This window comes from Lonchura striata, chromosome 2 (assembly GCF_050655825.1).
Source record: "Lonchura striata isolate lonStrDom1 chromosome 2, ASM5065582v1, whole genome shotgun sequence".
Classification (NCBI taxonomy): Eukaryota; Metazoa; Chordata; class Aves; order Passeriformes; family Estrildidae; genus Lonchura; species Lonchura striata.
In genome coordinates, this window is record NC_140704.1 from 48,856,714 (window position 1) to 48,870,538 (window position 13,825).

At 38.9% G+C, this 13,825-nt stretch overlaps 1 long non-coding RNA gene across 3 annotated transcripts in view; it reads right to left on the minus strand.

Annotated features, from left to right (window-relative positions):
* LOC146768227 (uncharacterized) overlaps nt 1-13,825 on the minus strand; it is an 83,360-nt gene that overhangs the window by 25,092 nt on the left and 44,443 nt on the right. For all 3 annotated transcript variants that reach the window (XR_014953301.1, XR_014953303.1, XR_014953302.1), the window contains one exon: nt 5,497-5,595. This is a non-coding gene — a long non-coding RNA (uncharacterized LOC146768227). The remainder of the gene's footprint in view (nt 1-5,496; nt 5,596-13,825) is intronic.

The following is a 13,825-nucleotide window of genomic DNA, read 5'->3' on the forward strand; positions in this document are numbered from 1 at the left end:
CAGGATCAGTTAGTCTAGGGTAAGTTAAAACAAAGCCTTTTTATAGAAAGGCCTTGATATGGACAAGGTGCTTTGTATACCTCTTAGCTCAAGGTAAACCCTGGAGGAAGACCTTAGAGAAACAGCTTAACAACATAAAATAAAAATTATTTATACCTTCATCTTCCTTAGGCTTGCATCTTGCAATAGGCGACTACAGCTACAAAAATTACAGGCCCTTGTTGAGGCAAGGCTGATATCCTTACTTTCATTGCACTCATTCCCTTTTGCACTACTTCAAAGTCTCTGAGAATTTCACTTTCCCTGACCCTTCCTACATTTGTGTTAATCCCTAAACTGTAATCTTTCTAAACTTGAACAAAACTGTTTTGTCTACGCAGGACTTGTTATTCAGGCAGCAAAGCTAAAACCAAAAAAGGATGAATTGGGAAAGTCTACAGGGAGAGGAGACAAGTCTGTTCCCCATGCAAGGGCCTGCTAAGTATTATATTGCTTAAAAAGACCTGCAGAAACATTTGAATTCCAGAAAAATGTTGCCAGCTGAACTGAGAGTTTATTTTAATTTGAGAAAAGCTGAATTCATCTTGTGAATCTTATTTCAGTGTGTTTTGCTCAGTTGTCCTTTACCATCAGCACTAAGCCCAGAAAAGGTTGTGTTTTCCTGTGCAAAACCACATCAAAATCACATGGTAAGAGAGTCCTTCATATTGAAAAAGGAAAACCATACATGGAGGAGACAAATACTAGGAAAGTGTTAAGGAATATTTATGGTATCCCTCGAGATGAATTAAAAACACATTTGTATACTTGAACATAAAAGAAAAACGTAATAAACAATGCATTGGGCAGAGTCCTACCACACTATGCAGTTCGAATGTTGAGTCTGAAAAGATGTGCCACAAACAGATTCCATATATACTCTTGCACAAGCACCATCCTGAGAGCTATTGCACTGGGCACCTCCTCCCAGCCCTGGCTCTACTGCCCGAAGGTGGCCCCTGAGCACTTGCAATCCACAATGGCTGCAAGACAATGCTGAGGCTGCTTTTGCTCCCACCACCAAGGGAAATTTTCCACCCTTGCAAGGAATCTGTTCTGCCTCTGCCATTCCTTTCAGCCAATTTAACCCCTTCATGTAGTTGGACTTTCTTGCCCTGTGTGCCAGATTGTGCCTCAGCCAAGTTACCACTGCCAATTTTAATCTCCCCTTCATTAGAAATCAATGCCAGCAGACAAGAGTTACCTAAAATTGTACACCCAATTAGAAGCAATATTAAGAGTAATACCAAGATCTCATCACTGCTAGAATGTCATCTGCTAGACTAAGAGCTAATGACCTCAGGACAGCTCTTACTTGGAAAGTACATGCACCTTGTTAAGACAGTTATTCATTGTAAAACTATTTAAAGAAGACAGAGAAAAAGAGTACATGGAAATATGAAGAAATGGAAGTTACAAATAGAGCAGCATAGGAAAGTCAAGAAAAAGTTTCATCATCATATAGGATGACACACAAAAGCAGAGGTTAAAATCAAGGCTAGAATATGTTGGTCTAAGTTATCACAAAGACATTCAGACAAATTTAATGCTCTGAAGTCTATGGAGTTTGCATGAAATGTCCTCTACAGCTGAGGCTTAAAAAATCACAATCTCTTTAAAGTGAGAGGGTGCAGATCAAATGACTGCTGCTGGGCTCCTGAAATTCAACTTTCAGAGACATGCAGTCTTGTAATATACATAACTAAAATTTACCTTTTTAACCTGTCTGGAGTCAGATATCTGATTGTTTTTGCCAAGAGGGAGTCTGACCTCTTGAAGCAATGCACATCCATATCTGCCAACCTACACCCATGAGGTGATGAACTGAAACCCCCAAACTTGTTTCTTCCTCTGTCTCTCTTTTTATTTTTAACAAAATGCTCCTGTGGACACTAAATATTTAATTTTCAGAATTAAAAAAGGGCTTTGGGTTTAGTAGATGGCCTCAATCTAGTTATAGTATCAGCAGTTTTTCCCTCTAGGGAGTAATTAAGCAAAAGCTCTGGCCACAATACTAAACTGTGATAATGACAGAATTTAAATCATTTTCATACCACATGCTGCATTGCAGTTCATTTTCATATGCTCTGCCTGCCTTCAACGAAGGTGTCAAGCTTATAAAGTCTCCTGGGCAAAAGGATGACCAGAGTCCCAATGCCTGGAAGGAAGCTCAGGGGAAAGACACACATTGCCATACTATATGTGATAAGGTCTCCACATTATGAAATTGGCAGGCAGGAAGTAAGAAGACCCTGGAGATTACTATATTTATCTCCGTCACACAGCTAGCACCTGAGATTGGTGATGTTTTGTTGGAGATCCACCTGAGCTATAAATTATTTGTTAATAATGGACATTTAGCACACAGCTACTGCACTCACCCTAAAGCTGGTGAATAGTTATAGTGCAGCAAATTTCCATGGTCCACACTTTGCAACACATTATAGCTGAGACTATGCCCTCACTCCAGTGCTATATGGAGAAAAAAAATAGCATTATAGCCACATTACTTAGTAGGTCACTGTTAGCTTGGGTGCAGCATTGCCTTGACAGTTACATTGAGTCTAATTCCAGCTCTGCCTTTTTCAGCACAAATGAAAGGACCCTTAGGGGAAGGTCATTTGCCAGACATCCCATCTTGGGCTGGGAAACAAAACTATTCACAAGAAAAATGGGGGCACCAAGAGCAGCCTCCACATAATATTTATATCTGAAATTGATACAACTAAATACTCAGGGGAAAAAAAAACAAACAAACAAACAAAAAAAAAACCAACTAATCGAATAGAAAACAATAAAAACAAAACAAAAAACATTAAAAAAATCCCAACCAAGCAACCAGCTTCTCAAAGGCAGCAAATAGCTTTCTATAATTCATTCAAATTTTGTCTCTAATTTTGACCACCTTCAAGTTCACTAAAATCAAACCCAGCTATGTAAGGTGGTAGATGAATAAATATTTATCACACACAGAGCTGGTAATCATACTTGTGAGATCTCCCTAGAGGAGGTAATAGAATAAGAGCAGGGAAGGAGGCTGATAAGAGAGCTGGGAATCAGAAACATGGTTAGTGTGGTACATGGAAGTAGCAAGGAAGGGACACATCTTACAAGAAGAAGGAGTGGAGAGAAATGGGAGCAGGAACTTGGTGAAGGGCATGGGGAGCAACACATGGATTGTCAGAAGTGAAACTTTCAGGCTCATAGAAGCAAGGCAAGGTTAAAAAGAAAGGTATTTAGCAGTAAAGAGCACCCACTGAAGAGCTGAAATGGGTCTCCTGTATACAGCTAGGCCAAAAGGATGCACCAGAGGAAGTGTGACCAGCAGGTCAAAGGTGATTTTCACCTTCTACTTCACTCTCATGAGACCCCACTTGGAGTGCTGCATCCAGCTCTGGGTGCCCCAATGTAAGACAAGCATAGACCCATTGAAGCAAGTCCAGATGAACCCACAAAGATGGTTTCTTCTGTAGAAACAGGCTGAGAGAGCTGGGGTTGCTCAGCTTGGAGAAGAAAACAGGAAGCACATTCTGGTACAAAACAGGGGCCTACAAGAAGGCTGGAGAGCGACTTTTAACAAGGGTGTACAGTGGCAGAACAAGGGGAATGGCTTTAAACTGAAAGAGGATGAGCTTAGATAAGACATTAGGAATAAATTCTTTCCTGAAAGGGTGGTAAAGCATTGGAAGAGGTTTCTTAGAGTAGTTGTGCATGCCCCATCCTTAGAAGCATTCAAGGCCAGACTGGATGGAGTTTTGAGCGCCTTCCACTATTCTAGTGAGGAAGAAGTTGTTCCTGCCCAGAGCAAGGGCTTGGAATTAGATGATCTTGAAGGTTCCTTCCAATGCAAATCATCTATATCAAAGAATAAAAAGAACACAGACAACCCAGAAGCACAAAGGATTGTAGAGGTATTATCAGTAGGAAATGAGCAAAAGGGCAGGACACACATTCCTCAGCCAGAGTAAAAGAGTCCTGAAGCTCACCACTCCAAGTCACCCACAGATCTCCACAACATAGAAAATGTTTCGTTCCCCTTTTGGGTATTTGTTCACACAGGGAACAAAGATCTGACACTGCACCACTTTTGTTCTGGTACCAGGCTTTGGAGCCATCACCCTGAAGAGCCTATTTCTCTTGATGGTTTTTAAAGCTGTCTTGTATGATGGTAAAGTACAAAAACAAAATGAGGGAAGAGAAGAGATTGCTGTTCTAAGCAGCTTAAAACCACCTCTTAAATAAGAATTATACTAAAATAGCATTACTGAGGTTAAAAAATTAATTCCTCATAACTTAGAAAATCCTAAATTTTGGTAATTTCCAATTCTGAAATGTTCCAATTCTGAATTCTTGTTTTGATGAATCATTATGGTAGCACTATCTGTGTATGGTAACTGTGCATGTTGCTCCTGTGAATTCATATTTCATCCTACTTTCCACCTCCTAGGGTAGGAAGAAACATGGGGCTGGGGGAACAAACAAAACAGCAAAATTTTGAAGAATAATGTTGATGTGTATGTATCCCAAAAGTAGGGAGTTTTGAACATATCAATTTTAAACTGGAAGATTATTCATTCAGTGGTATAGGCTTGGAATGTTTACTTCCAGGACAAACCTAGAAAGATACTGGAAATTTTTCACTTTGGCTAAAACTTAAATCTTACTAATTCTTTGAGGTTCCTCTATTTCATCTCAAATCATTCATCTATTCATCTCTAAACATAGCAAACACAGCAAAACCTGTCACAAAGGCTTGAAAACTTATTTCCTTTGGGTTTTTGTTTGCTTAACATGGACTGTCAAGGAATCAATACCTATTCTCATATGCACACAAAGACAAGTAATCTTAAGCATGGATATGAATAAAAGACAAGCAATAGATTTTATGCAATTGGGACACTGCATAATCTAAGTTTGTAAACCCCTTCAAAGACCTTTATAGAACTAATTAAAAAGATAGAAAAATATCTATCTCAATTAGGACCATACTTGCATATGTAATGCTTTTGTGCAAATATGGTGACAAGGTAAATATTAAACATTGTGTGAAACCAATATATTGGGAAGGAAATAAAATGTCTTAAGTGCAATGCTTCAGGAAAGGGCTGGACACTCAGGACTGACAAAGTGGTTGGCAATTTTTTAAATCCTCTATTTTTTTCTGTTATTCAGAAGGATAGATTAAAATTCCCAGTAGCATTCTTAAGACATTTCACTGATTAGAAGAATTCTGATAATATAGTCAGGAAGTGGAAACAACAGTAAGTGATTTGTTGCTACCCCTAAATGAGAGATCAAATTTCAATAACTACATTTCAAATACTTGCAATCAGCATTACAGCAAAAGACTTCAAACACACAGCCTCAAACAAAACCAAAAAAAAAAAGCACTTCTATAAGTGTAAAGATTACAGTTATTGAGCATATTTTTGCATGTTATTATTCACCAAGACCTACCTTATTTAGTAGAAATGATTCATATGTGTCTTCTCTATAAATTTTGCATTCAAGCCCAAGTTCATGCACATTATGACAATTAATATCTTCTTTCTACTCCTGGAAGAGAGACCCATAATTATACCATTAGCACAGGGAGTTCCATTTTTCTCCAAGAGTGATACTGCATCCATAAGAGAAAAGTTCTGGCCTTACTTCCAGAATCTCAAGAGTGTCTCTGGACAAGAATGACTTCTCACTACACAAATGCAAGAGAAGTAAAGATTATACAGAAATGGCGTGAGCTACATTAAAGTTAGGCTAAATGATTTTCTGCCAACAGGTTAGACAAAGAAACAGAACAAATGGTGAGAATTTTCAGCAATAGACTTTGTTGGTTTAACAGGATTTAGATGTTCTATACATATAAATTATATACACTTATTCATGGTATGTTACTGGTCAACAGCTGCATTAACATTTTCAGCAGAGCTGAGGCCTTCTGCATGTCTTGCTATAATAAATGTGCAGTTTGTGAAATGGTTAGATAAGAAATGAAACAAACATATAATTATTACTCTCTTGGAGACCAAGAGAAAATTTTGTTTCATTTTGATTTTAACACACAGACATGACCCCTGTGAATCAAAACAAGGGAAAAAGTTTATATGAACTGAAGAACCAAGAAGTGCTGATGTTTTGCATAAGTTTTATGAATTAGCCTCCTTTTTGTGCTGTACTCATTGATAACAAATTGTGGTCTGGGGACAGCTTCTGCAGTGGATCAGTGGTTTGGACTGTGAATGACTCTGATAACCCCAGGTCAGCAAAAAGCCTTTGTCCTCTATTAGGAATGTTTTACTGAGACTTCAGAACATTTCCACAAATAAGTAAATAAAGCTATAATTTGACTGCCTTCACCTTAAACCAAGAAGAGCCACTGATCAGGATAAAAGACATCAGGTTGGCATTTCATGTCATACCCAGATGCAACCAGCCCCTGGAGCAACAGACACCTGAACCAGATGCTGCAAGGCAGCACACAGTGGTATACCACAATTGTTAATCAAGGAGACAGACACCTAGAGACAGGAATGAAAAGACCTAAGTACACTTATACATCACCAGCAGCATAAAAGGGGAGTGCAGCAGCCAGTTCTCCTAAATTACCAGTAGTTTCATCATTTTACTTGGAAGCAGTAGATTCTGCTGCCAGAGTTTTGATGCAACCTGTTTTCTTGTTTAAAAGAGTGGGAAAGTTATACTGAGTTTACTGTAGCATAGCACAGAAAGTTAATTTATGTTAAATGGCCTCAGCAAATGCCTGCAATCAATGGCTTGAGTATGGCTCAATGTATTTTCTCTCCTCACAGGTGAGTCCCAGAGCCTGGGTGAGTATTTATGTTTGGCAAATACTTCATTTAGCAATGACAAATTAAAGCATGTCCTTTTTATTATTCCCTCACCTCTCCTTTCCTGTAACTCATTAAAAAAAAAAAAAAATAAAAGCCACCAATACAATTCCACACAAAATTTTCCAAGAGTCCAGACTCTGAATGAAGGTCATCTTCCACATTTGCAAGGTTTCAAAGCAAATGTGCAATCTATAAACCAGAAAAACCAGAAAAACTTACACTCATTGAAGTCTACATCACATAGCATCCTTCTGTCGATATTTCGCATGCCTTTCGGGTGCAAACACAGCCATCAAACTAGAAATGAATGGCTTGAACCTTGCTGCTCTTTGGGCCAGGTGAACTTTTTTAGCCTATGTCCTGCTGAAACTCAGTCTTCTAGTCCCTAAAATCCTCAAAACTATCATAAATAACTTGAAATTTAGCTTGAAAGGCCTATTTTAATTGAATTCATCATAGGAAGTCAAAGCTTTTAATTAAGAAAAAGACAGTTTTTAAAAGTCTATAAGATCACAAGTGTGTAAGGACCATTTCCACAGACTTCATAATCTAGTGTTAGTTTAGAGAAACTGCTTTGAATCCATACTTTGAAATATCTGCTTGAAAGCCATGGTCATTTCTTCTAATTTTTAATATTTAGGAAACATAAGCAAAACCTAGTGCAAGCCAATGCAAGTGATAAGCCTACCAAATTTTTTAAGCACTATGCATAGCTTTATACGATAAGGCCACCCACTCACCAGCTGCAGCTGAACAAGCCATGTGCTAGCAGAGACAAACAGATACACAGTAAGATACAAGTATGTCATCCAATAATAAACAACTACACCAAAATCTTACATCAAAAAGTTTCATAAGTTTTAAAACAAAGTTAGGGTGGGAAATTATTTTACCCATCCTGTTCTTGGGATGTAGAGTCACATTGAGCCTTACTTTTGCAGAGAGATTGCCCTTTGAATAGAAAACCATTTGTCAGCAGCTGAAGCTTCACAGCATTACTATCTAGGGTTTGGCACATCAGTAAGATACTGAAAACTGAGGCATCAGAGGCGCTGGGAAACAGCAGGAATACTGATTATGGCACAGCTGCTTATGGAAAAAGGGTAAGAATTCTAGCCCATGGAGAATTTTGTGGAAGCTGTATTCTGCTGGACCAACCTTTTATTAATGATGTAGCCACAGGGGCTCATTAGGCATCTGCAAACTACAAGGATTTTATATATAGCCCAAACAGGTAACAGTAAACTGTAGCATTTACCTTTGTATTGGGAAACTGGAACTAACTGCACAAGTCACTGAAAACTCAGGCTGCCAACCCATTATTTGACCTCTGTTCCTCTGACCACAGCCATGAATAAGCCTTGCCTCTTTCTCTGGCAACTTTCCATTCAGCCTAAGTGCCATACATTACATAAAACTAAAATTCAGCATCTCCAGAATGCTGAAACCAGAAGTGAGGCTTTTAGATTTTAACCATAGTTTGCAATATTTAACAGAACCTACTCAATTTCTGGCAGTAACTGGCTGCAATTGTCATTGCTAAGTTGAAGCCAACTTATAAATCAGCAGAATAAGAAATTATTAACAAAACAGTAATGAAAATATGATGGCATGTTATTAGCAAAGGAACATGGTGAATTTCATAGTAGGTCATAATGGAAACATTATTCAGTATGGGAATTCTTCACAGCTTAGGAGGCCTGTCCCATTAAGTGATCCATGATTTATTTCAGATTTTGATTTTCTTCTAACCTATGACTTTTGTTTTGCCATATCAAGCACACTGTCTGATAAGAGAGAGGAATCAGAAGAGTTAATTGAACAGCCAAGTGATAAAGACTAATAAATCCCTGGATTTCTATCTGGTGAGTACATTTTAATAGGTAAGGGGAAGTAAGTAAAAGCCAGGCAGGGTGACTCATCAGTTCTAGCAATGTAAGAAAATTAGATTTTAAGTGGAAAAAGATGTTTCCTAGGAAACTGCATGATCTGCTTGTGGAACATCAAACAAGAGCAATTTCCTAACAACAGTCATGGCTAAATTGATCTACTGCACCTCAAACAGCTTTATCAGTGAGAGAGAGATTGAGTCTCTTTTACATTTTCTTAGTTACCATCATCAATTTGTCTATTATTTGACTCCTTCAGCTGTTACCTTTCTGACCCTCCACAAGTACAAGTATGATTTTGCCATTATCTAATTGGAAAACGCATTTTGCTTTCCCTCATCTTTTCTGTCTTTCTTTTTTTTTGCAGCAAGCTCTAGATTCCACTGCTGCTGCCACTGAGCCAGAAAGATGTGAGCATGTATCATGGTATGCAGCAGGCATAAGCTCAAGCAAGTGCTCTGTTTAAAACCCTCCACTTTCCAGCAATGGAAGCTGCAACATAAGCAACCTCCTGCATTCCCTGTTCTGAGATGTTCAATATACAGTACATTCAGCCCACCTATACAATTTACACTGACCAAAATCAGTCTTTCCCTTTACACTGTCTACATTTTCATTCTAATAAATTAAAAGCCTCACATTTCTGTGAAAGCATATAACACTTTGCATTTGGCACAAAAGAGATCAAGTATTTCAGATACTAGGGTGGAGAACATTTGTTCTCCTTGATAATTTCCAATGCAGATTGTTCAATATGCATAAGTTATAACTGATGCAAAGCAGAGACTGTCTTCTGAGCATGACCATGGATTTCTGAGCATAAATAAATGCATGTGCTGACTGTGTGCAGTCAGACAGGGAATTCTAGTACCAGGCAGCTCCTTGGCACTCATGCTACACACACAGCTCACCTCTGTCCTGTGACACTGAGCAGCAAAGGCACATCTGCTCAGCAAAGATGCTCTCAGAGCACTTCGTTTTTTGGACATGCCTCTGTGCATTTAATATATGCATGCACACTGAATCCAAGGTATCACAAAGCAAGCAAACTTATTCTAGGTCCATACATTCTATTCTAAAGCCAAGGCATTCAAATTACACCTAGACAAAATTTCCTGGCAGAAAAGTAAGATATATCTGAGGAAACCCAAATGCCTAGTAGCTCTAATCCTGGCCACTCTTGAGCTATCACAATGGATGCAGACAACTGCCAATTTTAAGACCCAAAATTTAAATAGGCTGCCAAATTCAGCAGTAGTGAAACATTTTCAAGTACATTTATTGCACAGAGTTGCAAATGGAGAGAAATACATAAGACCAAATCCATTCATGCTCACAAAGTTGTCTACTGTGCAACTTGTGAGGAAATAAGAAACAGAGATATTATAGGTCTCTTCTACATAAGTGCTGTTCTCATCAAAATGAACTAACTACCTACTATAAGCCCATGTAACCAAGGTTTTATTATTACTACCACTACTAATTTGGAGATTATGATGCAGACAGAAATTATGAAATCCAAAATTCAGAAAGTCGCTTCTAGCACTTGTAATGCCCAAAATAAAGCAACCTGTTCTAGAAAACTTAAGTTCTAGTATGTATGATTGCATGGGCAGTGGAAGCTATCCTTCAACATGAATTTCTCCATTAAGAGCTGTGCATCAAGTCACACATGGAACAGAAAACCATGTGAAAGCCAGGAAAAGTGAGAGAAGAAACTTTGTGTTATGGATTTGTGGCTCCAGAGTCCTGAAAGAGATAGAATGGGGAGAGTTATCCCATGTAACTGATTCTTTGGGTTTGCAACAGTGATTTTACTATCACCAAAACAAAGCTGGAAAGTCTATCCCTTTTCCAGCCTACTAAACAGAACAAAATTCCTGAGATTGTGGTGAAGCCAATGGCAAACTGTTTAACAACAAGAATTACACACCCCCTACCACCATCACCACTCTCAGAAAGCTCACATAAAATCTTCTCAACAAAAATTTTATTCCTGCAGTGGTTTCCCCAACCTGCATGTTTGCAATGATAAAAAAGAAAAAAAAAAAACTTTATTCTCCTTCCTCTCACAGTTTACAGCTTCATTCTTGGCAAAAGACGTATTTAGGATTAATGATTTTATTTTAAAGGAGTAAGATTAAGTATTTTTAGCCCCTGTGAAACAAGATGATGTATGTTGCAATTGTCAAGTCCCTGTTAAGTTGCATGTAGCACATGCTGTAGCTCATAAATATTTAAGATGACTAAATAATTATCCTAGACTCCTCAACTTGCTTTCTTTATTAGTTCCATGGGGAACAAGCAAAGCATTTGTTCTTCTTCAGCCATACAGACAATTATGTTGCAAAATAACCTCTTTCTGTTGTTGGTGACGCTGCTACATGATTCTCTCCTATTGTGGTGTCAGAGAATTAGCCTCTTTCAGAGGACAGAAGAGTCTCCACTGCTTCTCCAGATCAATCCAGCAAGACAGGCAACTTTTCCAAAATATTTCAATCCAAGCAAATCCCACTTCTCTTAATTCCTCCTTTAGCCTCCCGTTTCCAGTAGCAGAGGGTAAGAGCACCCTGAATTACACAGGATTCAGAGTGTCAAGCAGGGAAGCATGTCTTTGCTTGGAGCAGTTCACTGGGGAAGTGACAGGGGCTTAATCGGCGTAGGTGTACCTATTTAAGCCAGTAGCTGTAAGGATTTAGGGGAAGAGGAGGGTGAGCCAGTAGCCCTCTCACCATGGAAGAGCACCGAACAGAATTGTTCAGCTTATTCTCCTCTCTGAGTGTTTTCAATGCAGCCATAGGGGAGCAAGCAGACACTTGCAACCTAATAGCAGCTGAAGAGCCCGCACACGCTCACAGGCAGCAGACCATGCCCCGGCAGCCGGAGTGGCAACACCCACCAGAAAAGCCAAGGAGAAAGAGCTGCCTCCCAGATGGCTGGGAGGCAGAGCTTTGTCTCAAAGCCTAAGCTTCTTGCTTCTGCAGCTGTCAGATCTGTCACCACGGTTCACTACCCGCTGCCACCACCCCCAACCCCTTCCACCCCAGTGCAGTGCAAGGGAAGCAGAGTCCAGAGAGTGCCCTGCCTTTGGAGTGCTCTTGTCATGTTGTACTGGGATTAACGTGCCTTGGAATACCTCTGTAAAAGAGGGTGCATGGCATCAAGTCAAAATAGCCCAAGCAGTTGCTTTAATGTGCATCTGTGCTGAACAGAAACCTACAATTGTCTAGAAAAAGTGTGATGGCAGAGATCTGCTGCTGCTCTGTGAAGAATTTGGCTTAGTCACAGTGCCTAGATACTGAGGAAGATGAGATGTGTAAGAGCTGAAAACTTTTGAAGCACTTTTTCTAGCCTTATTTGCTTTTTTCACATTCCCCTTATTTTTTAAATTCAAAATAATGAAAACAATAATGCAGTTGGTACAGCTCTACGTGGGGGACGACTGAGAAGTTAAGGAGGCTAAAGGCATGAAATTACCATGCAGAAACCAAAGCTTGTTACATACCTATGGGAATGCTCTCATTCAGAAATAAATTGGCTTAAAGTTCACTGTGGCTTAATACTCCCTGGAAGATCCTTATTTCCAGCAACTGGGAAAACCAACATGTAAATCAGCATATTTTAGGGTGCAGTTTGACAAGATTGCAAAGCCTGTGTAGTTTTACTGCTACCAAAAGAGGTACAGGAACAAGCAGCTCCCTCCATTTCTGTCCTGCCACACTTTGCTTCTGTTCTTTTGGTTCTGGCTCTACACTTCTTTGACACCTTGATGGGCCTGTTCAATTAGCCAATCCAGCAGAAAAGTAATAAGCAAAAAAAAAAGTGAGAGGATGCAATAAATTGAAACTAATTTTGTAGTCAAAATGGGGAGCTTTCTATCAGGTCCTTTTTATAAACTTTGGCTGGATAGATTTATGAGCTAAAAGCCTGGGGGGGGGTGGGGGGGGGGGAGGGAAGGGGGAAAAAAGGAACAAAAACTGAAACCAACATCTATATGCCCACCAGTAAAGCAACACCTGCAAAATGTTAGTATTTAGTAAAACTACATCAGTCAAAAATGCCATACAGTTGTGCTAGAACAGTCTGCTTCCCTTTGTCTGGGTGGTAGTGCTGCAAGGACGATTCTCCCAATGTGGTTGTAATGGTGGGAGCAGCTAGAGACAAATCTTTGTCATCCTCATTGTTAATTTCCCATGTAATAAATAAGCCCAAAAAACCCAACCAACCCCCAAATCTACAAAGACAAAGAAACACAAAAAACAAAGGGAAAGAAAAAGTTCCTCACAGATAATTCAAGCTTATGTGCTAAGTTTAGTATGAAATATATGATGCATATTATTCAAAAAGTTCTAGATCTAAGAAAAAACAAGTTTAAAGTACTGTCTAAAATTAATGCAATAAAAAACCCTCCTTTTACAACTGTTTCTAAAAAATGGAAGGAAAGAAGCAAAAGACACAAGGAAATCATTTGACAATGAATGAGGATTTACAGTGACACTATTAAGATACATTTTGATGAAAGAGAGTATAATTACTGGTACAGCTGCCATATAGAGGACAAATATTTCACATTCTCCTCATCAATATTGCTGTCCTTGTGATCAGATTAAACAAGCCAGTACAGATCAATAGGCAAACTTTGAGACTACAATATGTAGTGCATAGAGCAAAGAATTGCAGGGAGGTAAGATTTTTGACAGCAACTTTGAAAATGTCAAACTTCTACATCCTACCTTTGTTCTGAATCTAGCATAGATTGAAAAAAAATGAGCAAAGCTTAATCCAGATAAACGTGAGATTGTGGATTTGAATCAATCAAATCATCTGTACAAAAGCAGGAATAATTTTCTATACAACAGTATTACCTCTTCTTATGAAAGCTCTTGACACCATAAAGCATTGGAAACTGAGAAATTACCTGGGGAAAAGAGGTGAGAAGGAATAACAATTACTGTATGCTTGCTTTTGTACTTGTGATTTTTACTGAGGCACTGCTACTGACCACTACTGGGGACAGGCTCATGAGCTAGAGGGACACATTGCCTA